General features: G+C 35.8%; 1 non-coding gene across 1 annotated transcript; it reads right to left on the bottom strand.

The window, feature by feature from the left end:
* Positions 1–2,059: 2,059 nt before the first annotated feature.
* LOC117284791 lies at positions 2,060–2,242 on the bottom strand. Its single transcript, XR_004515882.1, has one exon. It is a non-coding gene; the product is annotated as a U2 spliceosomal RNA (small nuclear RNA).
* Between the last annotated feature and the right edge of the window lie 12,728 nt (positions 2,243–14,970).

Here is a 14,970-nt window from a genome sequence, read left to right as displayed (position 1 = left end):
GTGTGTGTGTGTGTGTGTGTGTGTGTGTGTGTGTGTGTGTGTGTTGGGAAGGCCTGAATCCAGTATTACCTAATTAACAAAGTTGCTTGAATCTGTTGAACAAGAAGATTCCCAGGGTTTTCATTCACCTTCCTATCTTCTCCCTCCCTCCTTCCCTCCAAAAAAAAAAAAGTAGAAAAAAGGCTGGGTGTGATGGCACATGCCTATAATCACACCATTTGGGACGCTGAGCCAGGAGGATCACTGTTGAGTTTGAGGCCAGTCTGTACTACATAATGAGTTCAAGGCCAGCTTGAACTAATGTCTCAAAGAAAAAACTCTCAAAATAGAAGAGTTCAATAATAATAGTATGGAGTTAACAAAATATCTAAAGGTTAAAAAAGATTAATAAATTACTAGTAAAAATGAAATGGGTAAAGAATAGGATAATAAATGAAATAAAGTTTGAAAAATAAAGAAACGATGAGGAGGAGAGAAAAGTGAGGGAAAACATCCTACTAAGTAGTAAAACAAAATACAGTTCAATAGACAAATCATAAAAAACAAGAAAAAATGAAAGCAAAGTAAAGAAAAAAGCCAAAGAAATAAAAGAAAAAAACAACACCCCAAAATACTAATGGAGAAAGAAAGGAAATGTGTCAAAAACTTTTTTCTGTCTTTTTGAATGAGTGGTTTCTTTCCAGGGCCTGCAGTACAATATTTGTTTCCATCAGATATGTTGAAGGAATGGTGCATTTGTGTTTTCATGTTTCCAAACAGTCATGTTTCCTTTTTCATGTTTCCTATGGCTGCAGTCACCTGGGTAGCTCCAGTTTCTGTGTTCCTATGTCCCCCAAATTGTGGCTTAATCTGCCTAGCTCTATGGCCCATGAGTTTGTGATAGGCTTCCCCTGTTCTATCCATTCACTGCAGACTGTTTCCACCATCCAAGCGAAGCTATATCCACGCTCATATCAGTAAATGGGGAAAGCAAATAGACTGCTGAGTTGTGTGCTGGATTTAGGCAGCAGAGTGGATGTTCGAGCAGACCACTGAAATTAAAGTCAGCACTTTTAGACAGGCCCTCTGAAAGCCACACATTGTTAGCCTGGCTGCTCACCGTAGAGGATGGGGTCCCTGTGTTCTAGCTTAAACTTTTCAGGGGAATCTATGTTTAGCCCATGCCTTCTCCATGACTGTCCCTTGTGGCCATCTCCCACCTGATCATTTTGGTAGGGTAACATGAGAACTCTGAAATATAGATGTTATGCAGCTCAGTCCTAAATAATTAACCCCTTCCCCAGATGGCTCAGTTAACACTGCTCTAAATTATAACAGAGAGTGCACTGGATTTCTTCTCTAACTCTAATCTGCCTTGCAGAAGGAGTTCCTTTCAGAATAAAATCCCATGCTGGTTCTTTTAGATTTGTTTTGTTTTTGTTTTTTAGTTTACAATGCCTGTGGGCTTTTCTGTGGCCGGGTGCTGCTAGCCTAGTCCATTCTTCTCTCTGGGTCTGCTGACCCTCTCCAGGTTAACCTTGCATCAGGGGAGAGAGGATTCCCTCCTCCAGGAGCCCAGGTAAATTTTACACACATTTCTCTGCATTGTGCTCTATTTTTCTAGCTTCTCTGCAGATTCTAGTTTTCTTATCAGCTCCCTCCTGATTATCAGAGATTTACTTTTTTCTCTTGTTCTCCAGGTATCTGGATTCTAGGTCCCAGAGGAGCTGTATTTTACTAGTGAGCTCTACTCCACCATTTTAAATCTTTTCCACTCATGTGTGTGTGTGTGTGTGTGTGTGTGTAACAATTTACACCTATCAACTTTTCTCTGAGTAGTGCTTTTGTGGCAACCCATAGATGTTGTGAATTTGTTTTAATTTGTCTAAAAGTATTTTCTAATTTCATCTGTAGCCCATGGACTGCTTAAGGCTATCTTGTTTAATTTCCATATATTTGTGAATTTTCTAGTTTTCATTCTGTTATTGATTTCTATTTTCATCCCATGTTTTCAGAGGAGTTTATTTGTATGATTTGTATGATGACACTCTTCTAAATATGACTTGTTTTGCAGTTCTTTTATGTTTTATCTTGAAGAATATTTCATGTATACTGAAAATAATATATATCCTGCTCTCATTGTGTGAAATATTCTATGTAAATCTTTAGGTTTAAATGGATTATCATGTTATTCAAGTCTTCTATTATCTATAGACCTTCTGCTATACTACACTTGATCTTAGCCAAAAGGCCGAGAAGCGATTGACCTTCTGCTATATTGTTCGATCCATTTCTTAGAGTTAGGTACTGATATCTGTAGTCATTATTGTAGAAATATTTCTCCTCTAATCCTGTTAGTTTTGATTCATATATTTTGGAGTTCTGTTTTTAGCTACATTTGTAATTGCTCTATTGAAATTTTTGATGGATTGAACCTTTAAATAATATATAATAGCCTTTGTTTTAATAATTTTTTGCAATTATTTTATTAGTGTACATTTATAATAATAAAAAGATTCATTGTGGGGAATTGGTACATATACATATTATATTGTACCTTATTCACTTTCCCATTGCTGGGACAAAATACCTGATACAAACAACTTCATTTAGGAGGTTTATTTTGCTTCATGATTTCAGCCCACGGTCATCTGGCTCCAAGGCAGAAACAAGATGGTTGAAGTGCATGGTAGAGGAATAGGTGCACAATCCATGGCAAATGGGAAGCAGAGAAAAGAGAAGAGCTGGGGATGAGAATACATCCTTTCACATCATATCACCAGTGACCCACTTCCAGCCAAGCCTCACCTCCTAACAGAACATTCATCTATAGAACTTATTACTAGATTAACACACTGATGTCCATTCCATTGCCATGATTCAATCACCTTTCCAACACAAGAGTCATTTGGTACCATTTTAAATCTAAACCACAGTGCCTTGTAATTTTTTTTACTTAAATTCAATTTGGCATAACAGTATATACCTCAGGTCTGTAATTACTACTTATGAAATATCTTTTCTTATACTTACACTTTTATCCTGTGTCATTGAGTATAAAATTCATGTCTTAATACATGATATATATTCAGTTCATGTTTTTAATCCATTCTCCCAATTTTGCCTTTTTATTGAAGAGTTTAACCCAGTTATGTTTAATTACTGATGAGAAAAGTTTTTCTTTTACCATTTTGCTACTGTTTTATACATGTCTTGTTATGGGCTGAATTATGCTCCCATACAATTCTATTTTCACTTTTTTTTTTTTTTTTTTTTTTTTTTTGGTACTGGGGGTCGAACTCCAGTCCTTGTGCTTGCAAAGCAGGCACCGGAACCACTGAGCTAAATTCCAAGTCCCTATTTTCACATTCTAATCCCTAATATCGTAGAATATGACTATGGTTGGAATAAGGTCTTTCAGGTGGTAATTAATGCAAAGCCATCAGGACAAGCCTTAATTCAATATTGCTGACAATTTTATGAGAAGAGTAGACTAAGAAATATGTTAGATTAATTGTGTATGTGCACGAAGTAAAGACCATGTAAGAACACAGTGGGAAAGGAGTGTGAGCCAGTAAGTGAGGTGTTAAGAGAAGCCAAACCTCCAACAAATTCATTCTGGATTTCTAGCCTCTAGAATTACAAGAAAATAAAATTTTATTGTATCACTACTCAGAATGTAATAATTTGTTATGGAAGCCCTAGCAAATAGTACCTTCTTTTGCAATTGATGTTTTGCAAATGAACCCTTTAGTTCCCCCTTTTTTCTATATATTTTTCATTTGTCCCCTCAGTGTTATCTTGGGGATTATGGTGAACTTCTTAAATTCATAACATTCAACTTTGAACTAATACCAACTTTATTTCAATGTTATTTTTAAAATGTGGTCCCTTATATCATTGTCCTTCCTTTATGTTATTATTGTAACCACTTACATCTTTATACATCATGCATCCATTAACATAGCTTTATAATTATTATCCTTCAAATCCCTCAGGAAAAAAGGGATTACAAGATAAATATGGAATATTATTGGTCTTTATATTTACATATTGTATTAAGTACATCTGCTAATAGGAAAAAGTACCTCACACTGTCTTAAACAACAGAAATTCACTCATTAATTAAAGTATTTATTCATTTTTAAGTCATTCTCTTACTATATATTTCCAGGCTGTCCTTGAACTTACCATATACCTCTGGCTGACCTCAAACTCATGATCCTCTTGCCACTGGCGTGACACCATATCCACCACAAAAATTTATTTTATCATGGTTCTAAAGTATACAAGTCCTACATCAGATTGTTGGCAGGTTTGCTTTCTTCTGCAGCCCCTCTCTTGATAACCATTTCTTGTAGATAACAATCTTCTCCTTGTATCTTGTGTGTGTGTGTGTGTGTGTGTGTGTGTGTGTGTGTGTTTCTGTGTGTTTCTGATACTAGGGTGAATACATCTTGCACATACTAGGCAAGTGCTTCACTACTGAGCCACATTCCCAGCCCACTCTGTCTCTATGTCCTAATCTCTTGTAGATATCATATTGAATTAATTCACCCCTTTAAATACTATCTCCAAACACACTCACATTATGAGGTACTGAGAATTAGGACTCAGTACATAAATTTTGTGGACACATTTCAGCCCAAAAAACCTGCATAATTGCCTTTACTATTATTATTTATTTCTTCATATGTCCTTGAATTACTGTCTAGTATCCTTTCATTTCAGTCTGGAGGGCACTCCTTAGCATATCTTTTTCTTAGAAAAATAAATGTCATTGTGTATATTTAAAGTTTAATACATGTTGTGTGTTGAAATGGTTACTAGAGTGAAACAAATTAATCTACATCATATTACATATGCCTTACATTTTTAGCAACATGATTAACTAAAATCTACATAGTTAATAAAAATACATAATATAATACATTTTCATCTTTGTCTGTCATATTTCTATAAAAGAGTAACACAAATTAGATAACTTTTATAATAAAAAATGTACTTATCACAATCTGGAGGCTGAGAAATCTAATACTACTACTAAGGACTACTTAAAGTCAGAAACCCACTGCTGAGACAATTAACCCACTCCCATAATAACATCATTAACCATTTATGAAAACAGAGTATTAGTGACTTGATCACCTCTTAAAGGTCCCTCGACACTGTTGCATTGGGAATTAAGTTTACAATACATGATCTTTGAGATGATACTTTCAAACCATAGAAAACTTCATTGGCTATAACCAAAACTGTGGATTAGATCTCTAGATTGTTTACCCTACATACCATCTATTTTGTATTCTTTGACCTATGTTCCTCATTTTGTGGTAACCAATTTCCTTTTCTATCTCTGCATATTTGATATTTATTGTTTAATTATTCTTGATTCCACATATAAATGAGATTATACTATATTTCCTTTCTGTGTCTGGCTTATATCACGTAGCATAATGTCTTCCAGCTCCATCCATGTTGTTGCATATCACAGGATCTCCTTTGTAAAGCATGAATAATATTTCATTGTATGTAAAGTCATTTCTTGTCATACAAAGGAGATTGGCTCTAGGCTGAATCCCCAGCCCCTCCTTGAATATCAAAGTCTTAAATGCTCAAGTCCCTTATATTAAATGGTATGGAGTTCTGGGAGGATGGTAGAATGGTAAACAGCAGCAAATCAGCCAGTTTGAGATTTGGAATTCAGACACTGGAATATAACATCTTGGAGAAGAAAGGAAGGAAGGTGGTGGATCCTCAGAACCCAGGAAGGGACCTGCAGGGAGAATTGGAGCCCACAGGGAAAATAATGACACAGACCTCAATGCAGAAAAAAAGGCTGCAAATTTTCTCCCCAATTCTTTGCTCATGGCATGAGCCAAAAGGCTCAGAACTACAGAGACACAATGTGCAGGGTGATTCCAGAGATCTCCACAGAGAAACACACCAGTGGAACACAGCAGTGGATGCTGTGAACTACAACAGCTGGTGAGTGACTCCAATTCAAGCATCCACTGGGTAGAATTCTTTAGGGAGGAACCAATAGAACTAGATACTCAAAGCAATTGTGTGTTGGCTTCCTCTTAGTGCATCCAGTGACTGTGTGAGACACAACCCCAGGAGACATGCAGGATCAGGAAGCTCAAATGAGGCCAAAAGGCGGAACCAAAAGTATTTGTAGGCTGTACAAGCCCCAACCCCAAAACCAAAAGCAACAGAATTGGGACCCTATCCTAGTCCCATTGAAGGCTTGCTAGGGTTATCCAGCACCCTGCCATAAACCTACTGGAGGCTTGCTGGGATTACCCAGCATGAATCAGGCTTTGTCTACTTATTTTTCTGCCAGTGAGAGTGCAGGCACACCCTGAATTGGATACTACAACAGCACTGTAGATTACAGAAAATAATCAAAGGCTTGAAATCACAGAGAAATCTATTTTTCTCTCTTTGCTTTCCTCTTTTTTTTTCTCCTTTTTTTGGATTTTTTTATGAATGCAAACATTGTTATTAGTTATTTTATTTTGCTTAGTTCTTGTTTTTGCTTTCTCTTTTTTCCCTCTTGAATTCTTCACTAGTTTCACAAAGCTTGAGTGTTCTTCCTTTGTATGTTAGCCTTGATTCTTCTTTCTCTTCTTTTATTTCCCTATTTTTCCTTTTATCTCTTTTAAATTTTCTCCCCTGAGAGTAAAATCACTCTATTGAGAGGATATTTACTATATAATTTTCTGATTTGTTTTACACTTTGTGGTATAACTATAAATCATGTGCATATGGTTTGAGGTGGCAAATTAACAGATGCCACAGTTTGTCATAGCTTACACCATGCTAATGTTATTGCTGATTGTACTACTTGAGCCAAAGTGACCTAGCTGTGATCAGTAGTTCTTCCTTGTATGCCAATATGGAGATTGATGGTGATAAACAATACCACACTCCAGTACTGAAGTACTAGATACTAGGCCAAATAGGCAACAACTACTCATCCCTAATAAATTGAAGAGGCAAGATCTTTGGACAGACACAAAAACCAAAAGCCATCTACACCTAGTAGACAAATACACTGGAAGATATCTTAATGATATGTTGATACTGGTAATAATGCCACCTATCATAAGCAACTTTCAAGCAACAACAGATGAAAAATTTTAAAAATAGAAAATGATAAGTCATGGAAGTAAGATGCAACCCCAGACCTCAAGCTTACCCAAGGCAAATACAGGGGTCATTGAAGTGGAAGAAATCAAAAGCAACAAAGCTGAACTTTCATAAATTGTAGCAGCAGAAGTAATAAAGCAGTTAGATGAATGAGGTCTTTAGAAAAAAAACAAATCAAAAATAATTTCACACATACCTAAAGAGACAATGACCAAATGAAGGACATGATTAGTGAATCTAGAGAAGATACAGATAAAAAACAGGTAAGCTTTGAAAAATGATGGAAAACATGAATTATTGATATAAGAAAGAACTGAATTCCATCAAACAGATGCAAACAAATATCCAGGAAATTAAAATTTCTACTAGCTCTTCAACCTGGTGCCACAGAGGAGCCTGGCTGATACACGAAACCCTCTGATAGGCATTCACCTTTGACTCAGAGCTATGGAGGAGCCCAGCAATGTGGGCACCAATACAGCAGTGTTCATGCCCCCCCCAGGTGAACAAGAGAAAGAGGGCCTCCCTGAGGCTCCTAGATGAAAATTCAAGCCCACTGGAAAGGTGAAGAAAATCTTTGATAAAGGCACACCACACCACCACAGTTGGTAAGTTGGAGGGACCAGCACCCACATCAGAACCTGGTCTAACTTCAGGAGAAAGACAGCTGGAACCTGAAGAAGAACCTTGCAGAGTTTACCGCATCAGGACAAAGATCTCAACTTGGGTCTTGCAGCCAAAAATCAGCCTGGACCTCAGGGAAGAGCTCCTGGCTTGCTCAGACTAATAGTTTAGACCTGCACTCTTCTGCCCATGCTGTCTATTGTGTCAACAGAGGCATACCCTGAAGGAGGTCCTCTATTTTATTTGTATTTTTTATTTTCAAAGTAATATTTTTCATTTATCTTTAATCATTTAAAATATTTTATCTATATTTGTCTTTTCTCATTTTTTAATCTTCTTATCTGCTTTTCTTTCTCTCTGTCTCTCTCTCTCTCCCCCACCTTAATCTACACTACTCTCCTTTTTGTTCCTTTTCCTAGGATAATTGGAATTTATATTCTTTCTTTTCCCTTTCTTCTCTATTTCCTTCTTTCAATTGTCATTAGTTTTTAAAAAGTTATTACAGCCTCTAGCCTCCCTATTGATGTTAGCTCTGTTTGGGGGGATCTTCCATTCTGTCTTCTCTTCTCTTCAAAAGCACCCTAGAAGCTGGGCATGGTGGCACATGCCTTTAATCTCAGCACTTTGGAGGCTGAGACAGGAGGATTGCTGTGAGTTTGAGACCAGCATGGGCTACATAGTGAGTTCCAGGTCAGTCTCAACTACATAGTAAGACCCTGTCTCAAACAAAATAAAAAAGCACCCTAGAGTTTGTGTGATCTTCCTGTGTCCTCTGACCTCACTTCTATCCTTTCTCTATCCTATCTAACTCTCCCACCCCAACTCCTTCTAAATCCCCATCCTGAAGGGTGAAGTTGCTATATTGAAGAGTATATTCACTATAAACATATTTTAGGCTGGCCCTCGATTTTTATTTCATTCACATGGTTAAAGGTGATAGATTATAACTACCACAAATTGTCATTTTCTAAGTTGTGCTTGATGCTATTGTGTTGCTGATTGTATCAATTGGACTAAGGTTTTGTGATTGATCTAATCAGTTGTTCTCCCTGGTATAATGAAAACGAATTTGTCTCAGAGACATTAGAGTCTCAAAACCAAAAGACCAGCTATATCTGCAAGATTGAAGTATTAAACCAGGAATAAAACCAAGGGCATTACCAAAAACAAAAATAGAAATGACAAGGCATTTAAACAAGACACAAGCATAGAATTCCACCCCATCAAAGGTAAACACTGGGGAAAATGAGGTGGAAATGTCTGACAGTCAACATCTGCACATCCTGAACTGATAGCATAGGAAGTAAAAACATAAAAAATAAAAAAATAAATGAGGTTCAAGAAAAATTCAAAACAGAAATAATTTCCCAGGTAAAAACAGAGATGGTGAGAAGAATGAAAGACATGATTAGAGACTCTAGAACAGAAACAAATAAAAAAAAATAGATGAGCTTAGGACCATGATGGAAACAATGAATTCCCAGCTTAGGAGAGAAATGGGAACATTGATTGCCCAACATAGGAAAGAAATGGAATCCATGGAACAGATTCAAACAAATATCCAGGAGATTAAAAACTCTGTAGAAAGCACTCACAGCAGGATGAATGAATGTTAATATAGAATTTCAGATATACAAGATAAGATTGTGGTCTGTGACCATGAAAAGAGAGCTTTTAAAAACAGTAAGGGACCATGAGAAATCAATCCAACAACTCTTATATGATGCAAAGAATAATATAAGACTGATGGGAAGCCATGAATTAGCAGGAGAAATTTGAAATGACATAAAAATACTCTTCACAGAATTAATGACAAAAAACTTCCCAAACAAAGGGGACTAATTTGACATACAGATAAATGGGAACATATGACTCCAACGAGCCATGACAAAAAAAAAATCTATACCTAGACATACAATAGTCAAGATCCCAGAAACCCAACAGAAGAATAAAATACTGCAAGTAGTTAGAAAAAAGAAACAAATCACATGCAAAGGAAAGCCCATCAGAATCAGCACAGATTTTTCAACACAAACCCACAAGTCAAGGAGATCCTAGAGTGAAGTATTTCAAGTCCTAAAAGAAAATGACCTCCAATGTAGACTGATGTATCCTGCAAAACTATCTTTAAAAATGTATGGGGAAATAAAAAGAATACCTGAGAAATTTCATGAACACCAAACCATTACTCCAAACACTTCTAAAAATATCCTGGAAAAAGAAAATGAAGATCAAAACTCCATTAGGGCCAATAGAGCAAATATACCAGGCAAGTCAAGAAATTAAAGGAAAAAACAGACTTAGTACATGTCTACAGAGTGTTCCACCCTGAAAAATCAGAATATACATTCTTTTTGGCTGCACACAGGTCATTCTCCAAAATAGAGCACATACTAACCCATAGAATATTCTTGAATAAATGCAAAGGAATTGAAGTTTTCCCCTATCAGACCATAGTGCAATTAAAGTGAGGATCAATAGCCTAAGAAAGAAGCAAACACAGAAAATAAATATATGAAGAAATGTTCAACAATACTGGTCATTCAAAAAATGCAAGACACTGGAGATTTAGCTCAGTGGTTCCATCATCAGTCTTGCGAGTGTGAGGTCCTGAATTTGATCCCCACTAACAAAAAAAAAAAGAAAGAAAGAAAAACAGAAAGAAATGCAAGGTATGAAGAAATCAACCGATAACAGATGCTAGAGAGGCTGTGGGGAAAAAGGAACCCTTATCTACTGTTGGTGGAGTATAAATTTGGTACAACCAATATGGAGATTCCTCAAAGAACTAAAACTAAACCTCAGGTATTCTACTTCTCAGTATCTTCCTGAAAGAGTTAAAAGCATCACACCACAGGCATATATGTACACCCATGTTTATAACAGCACAATTTGAAATAGTTGTATTTTGGAATTTGGAAATGACTTAAATACCCATCAAAAGATGAATGGATAAAGATGTGTTTTTTTATACAATGCAATACTACTCTGCCATATAAAATGATAAACGAGACATTTTTAGGTAAATGGATGCACCTTGAGACCATATAATTAAGTGAAATGAATGGAACATGAATGTTTAAATATCACATTGTTTCTCTTGTGTGAAAAACTGAAAGTGTAAATAATGCCAAAAATGGATGATAGATATTGAGAAGTAGGAAGAAAATGTTGAAATGGTGAGGGGAACAAGAATAGAGGAGGTGGAAGGGAAAGAAGAGAAAATGAAAACAAAATAGAAGGTATAAAATAGAAATAAGGCTTTTGTAAATAAGAAGGGAAAGGAAGGCTAAACAGAAGGGAGGGGAATGGGGAATAAAGAAGAATCAAGATATATTATGTACAGGTACAATTTCTCCACGATTATTGTGGTCATATGTATTATCAAAAGTGTGCACTTTATTTCCATTTTTTCAATTTCTCATATTTTTTTTCTTTTCCCTTATTACCTTTCCCCCACCCTTCCCATTTTCCCTACATCTTTAGCCCTTTACTTCCTATTTCACATTATTAATTATCTCATTAGGATCCTGTGTACTATTATAGTTTTTCACACCAGAGAAACTATTCAGGAAAGTGTTTGTAAATGGGGAGGGGAGGGGGGGTGAAGGGAGGGCAGGGACAAGGGGAAAAAGTAAGAATCAAGACCTGTCATGTAAAGGTACAAGATCTCAATACTGTATACCTAGATTGTACCAATAAACTCAATTTTTAAAAAGTGTGCAAATAAGATTAATTTTAAAAGATAAATGGTTTAGTATTTGTGTATAACCCATGTACACCCTTTTGTATATCTTAAATCATCTTAGATCATTAGGCCTGATACAGCATAAATGCTGTCTAAATCATAAATCTGAATAATAAGAATGACATCTAAATAATAAGAAAAAACCTTTACATGTTTAGTATAGACACAGCCATCTTAGTCTTAATGACATGTTGTAAAAATGAGAGACAAGGTAAAAAATGTTCAGACAAAGAATGCTGAAGACAGACTGAGGATGTGTGAATTCATGAGAGGCTATAGTATGATATGGCTATACATCACTTCATTCACATGAATTAACTGTGTGGCAAATTCAAGTTTTCTTTTAGGAAGTTCCTAGAATTTTTAAATAGTTTTAATCCACTGGTAGGAAAATGGAGCTGGCTCAATTGGTGGATGTGCAACTTTTGGATACAGAGGAATAGCTGTATATATAACATTTTCTTTATCCATTCATCCACTGAGTTTTTTTCCCATATCTTGTCTATTGTGAATAAAGCTGCAATGAACAAAGGAATTCAGTTACCTTTACAAGGTGATGATTTTATCTCCTTTGGGTACATACCCAGAAAAAAGATTGGGTTTAGCATCTCTTGTAGGGCATTGCTACTACTAATACATACTATCAATTTTTTTCTTTCTGGGTATGTCTTAACCTTTCCTTTATTTTTCCCCATGAAACATACCCTGTATTTGGAATGTATTATTATTATTTCTATAAAAATAAAAACAAATTTCTTCTAAAAGTTGACAAGAAAGTAGACAGAAACTACTAATATACAAAAGGAAGGGAATAGGTAGGTGGGCAAGGAGTGTAAGACAGGGTGAGGGATGGATATGAGCAAAATATATCATACACATTGTGACCTCTCCCCAGGTAGGTCAAAAGAGTGATGGGAATGGAAAAATGATCAAAGTATGCATTATGGTTCTATCTAGATGTGCCCCTCCCCACCAAAGCACTGTTCATTCATAAGTGGAACTTTTCAGAGGCGGATGAATTTAGACTGTATGATGTTGGGATTGTGAGATGCTGGAATCAAGGGTGTATGATTACTAAATTAGACCACTGATTGGTTTGGAGTAGTTTTGAGTGTGGATAATGGGAAAGCTCACTTTGGGAGTGAGTGCTTCCTGCCCTAAGAACATGTGGCCTGGATAGAATATGAGGGATCACTTGCTGCTTCGCTACTTCTTGGTTTCTGCTTTGCTGCCTTTTGCCTGTCATGAACTTTTTCTCCTCTACCATGCTGTCCAGCCTTGGAGTGAGCGAACGGCAGACTGAAATCACTAAAAACTGTGAGCTTCAATAAACTTGTCCTCCTTTAATTTTGAGCATTGAGTATTTTGCCCACAGTGAGAAAACAACTAAGACAGTATGTTATATGCATGTACCAATCTGCTAAAGTGAAATCCATTAATCTTTATAATCAGTAATTTTAAAATTCCATTTACTTTATTGGTACATTTTAGGTATATATTATGATAACATTCATCATTGGGAATTTGTATCTGTACATGATGCATCTTGGTTCTTTCTTCCCATTCCTCTTCCCTTCCTCCCCTCTAACACTTCCTATTTGCAAAAAATATTGTTTTTGGACCGGGGATTTAGCTCAGTGGTTCGGTGGCCTGCCTTGCAAGCGCAAAGACCTGAGTTCAATCCCCGGTACAAAAATAATAATAATAATAAATAAATAAATATAAATATATATTTTTTTCATTTTTACCTTCATTTTCATATTTTTTCTTACCTTCTTAAATCTCCTCCACCCCCTTCCCTACTTCCTGTTCTCTTTTAGACCTTTTCTTTCTATTTCACATTATCTGTTATACATTATGGTCTTCATTTACTCTTGCAGTTTCTCACACAAGAGAAACTATTCAGTATTTACACATGTGTGTCCTATTTATTTCACTTAAGTTTATGGACTCAATATACATCTATTTAGCTATAAATGTCTCTAGTTTATCTTTCCTTATGGCTCAGTACTACTCTATTTTATTTTTTTAAAAAACCCACATCTTCTTTATCCAGTCACCAGCTGGCAGGCATTTTGGCTGTTTTCAAAATTTAGCGATTACAAACTGTGCAACTATAAATGTGGATACACATATATTATTGTGATATTATGTTTTTAAATCTTTTGGAAAGAGACACATCAGGGGAATATCGGGTTCATATGAGACCTTTAATCCTAGCTCTTTGAGGAAATCTCCATACTGATTTCTACAGTGGTTGCACCAATCTCCAATGCCAGTAGTGGAGAAGGGTTCGTTTCTCCCCACAACCCTGCCAGCATTTGTTGTTGGTTAATTTCTTGATAGAGGCCATTCTTTCAGGAGTGAGGTGGATTATCTGTTGTTTGCATCTGCATCTCTCAAATAATCAGTGATGTTGAACATATTTTCATGTTTGTTTGCTGTTCCTATTTTTTCATCTGATAAATGTCTATTCATTTCAGAAGCTTATTTTTGGATTGGGTCTTTAAATTAAGGGTATCTCGTTTTTTTTTTAAAGTTGTTTATGTATTGTAAATAGTAGTCCTCTGAGGAACAGCTGGTGGAAAAACTTTTCCACATTGTAGGTTGTCTCGTCACTCTGTTGGTTTCTCTTTCTGAGCAGAAGCTTATTAATAAGATGAGATCACAGTTGTTGATTCTTTATGTTAGATCCCATGCAACTGAGGCTTTATTCATAAAGTCTTTTCCTACACCAATGTCTTCAAGAGTTCCACCTAACCTGTCTTCCAGCATGTTCAGTTATTCTTTTTAAATATTCAGACCTTTGATCCATTTAGATTTTAGTGTATGGTGAAAGATATGGGTCTAATTTTAATCTTAGAAAGTTAAAACACAGTTTTTCCAGCACCATCTGTTAAAGAAGCTCTCTTTCCTCCAGTGAGAGTGTTTGGCTCCTTTGTCAAAGATGAGGTAGCAAGGTACATCTGGAGTTGTTTCTGAATCTTCTAATCTGTTTCGTTGATGCTTTTTCTACCTATTGTGACTTCAAGTGAGCATTTTATTATTCAGTTTTTTTCTTATTCTTTTCAGCACTGGGATCAAACCCAGGAGTGCTCTACCACTAAGCTAAATTCCCTGCCCTTTTTATATTTATTTTGAAACAATGTCTCAATAAGTTGTAATTCTACTGCATTGACCAACCAAGTATCTGGGATTCCAGGCATAAAGTGCTACACTTACTATGATTCTGTTTTTACTCCTTTCTTAGCATTACAATTATATTTCTTATTTTTTATATTTTAATGGTTACCCTAGAGTTTGTAATATAAATTTATAACTAATCCAAGTCCACATTTAAATTATACAATACCATTTCTTGGGTAATTTAAGAACTTTATTAAAAAGAATTCCTAATGTCTTTCTTCTATCCCTGGTACTGTTGCTATCATTTATTTCATTTATGCATAAGATATAATCATTGA

Source organism: Fukomys damarensis, unplaced genomic scaffold, assembly GCF_012274545.1.
Source record: "Fukomys damarensis isolate Sample0158 unplaced genomic scaffold, DMR_v1.0_HiC HiC_scaffold_39, whole genome shotgun sequence".
Taxonomy (NCBI): Eukaryota; Metazoa; Chordata; class Mammalia; order Rodentia; family Bathyergidae; genus Fukomys; species Fukomys damarensis.
This window is presented reverse-complemented; position numbering and strand designations above follow the sequence as displayed.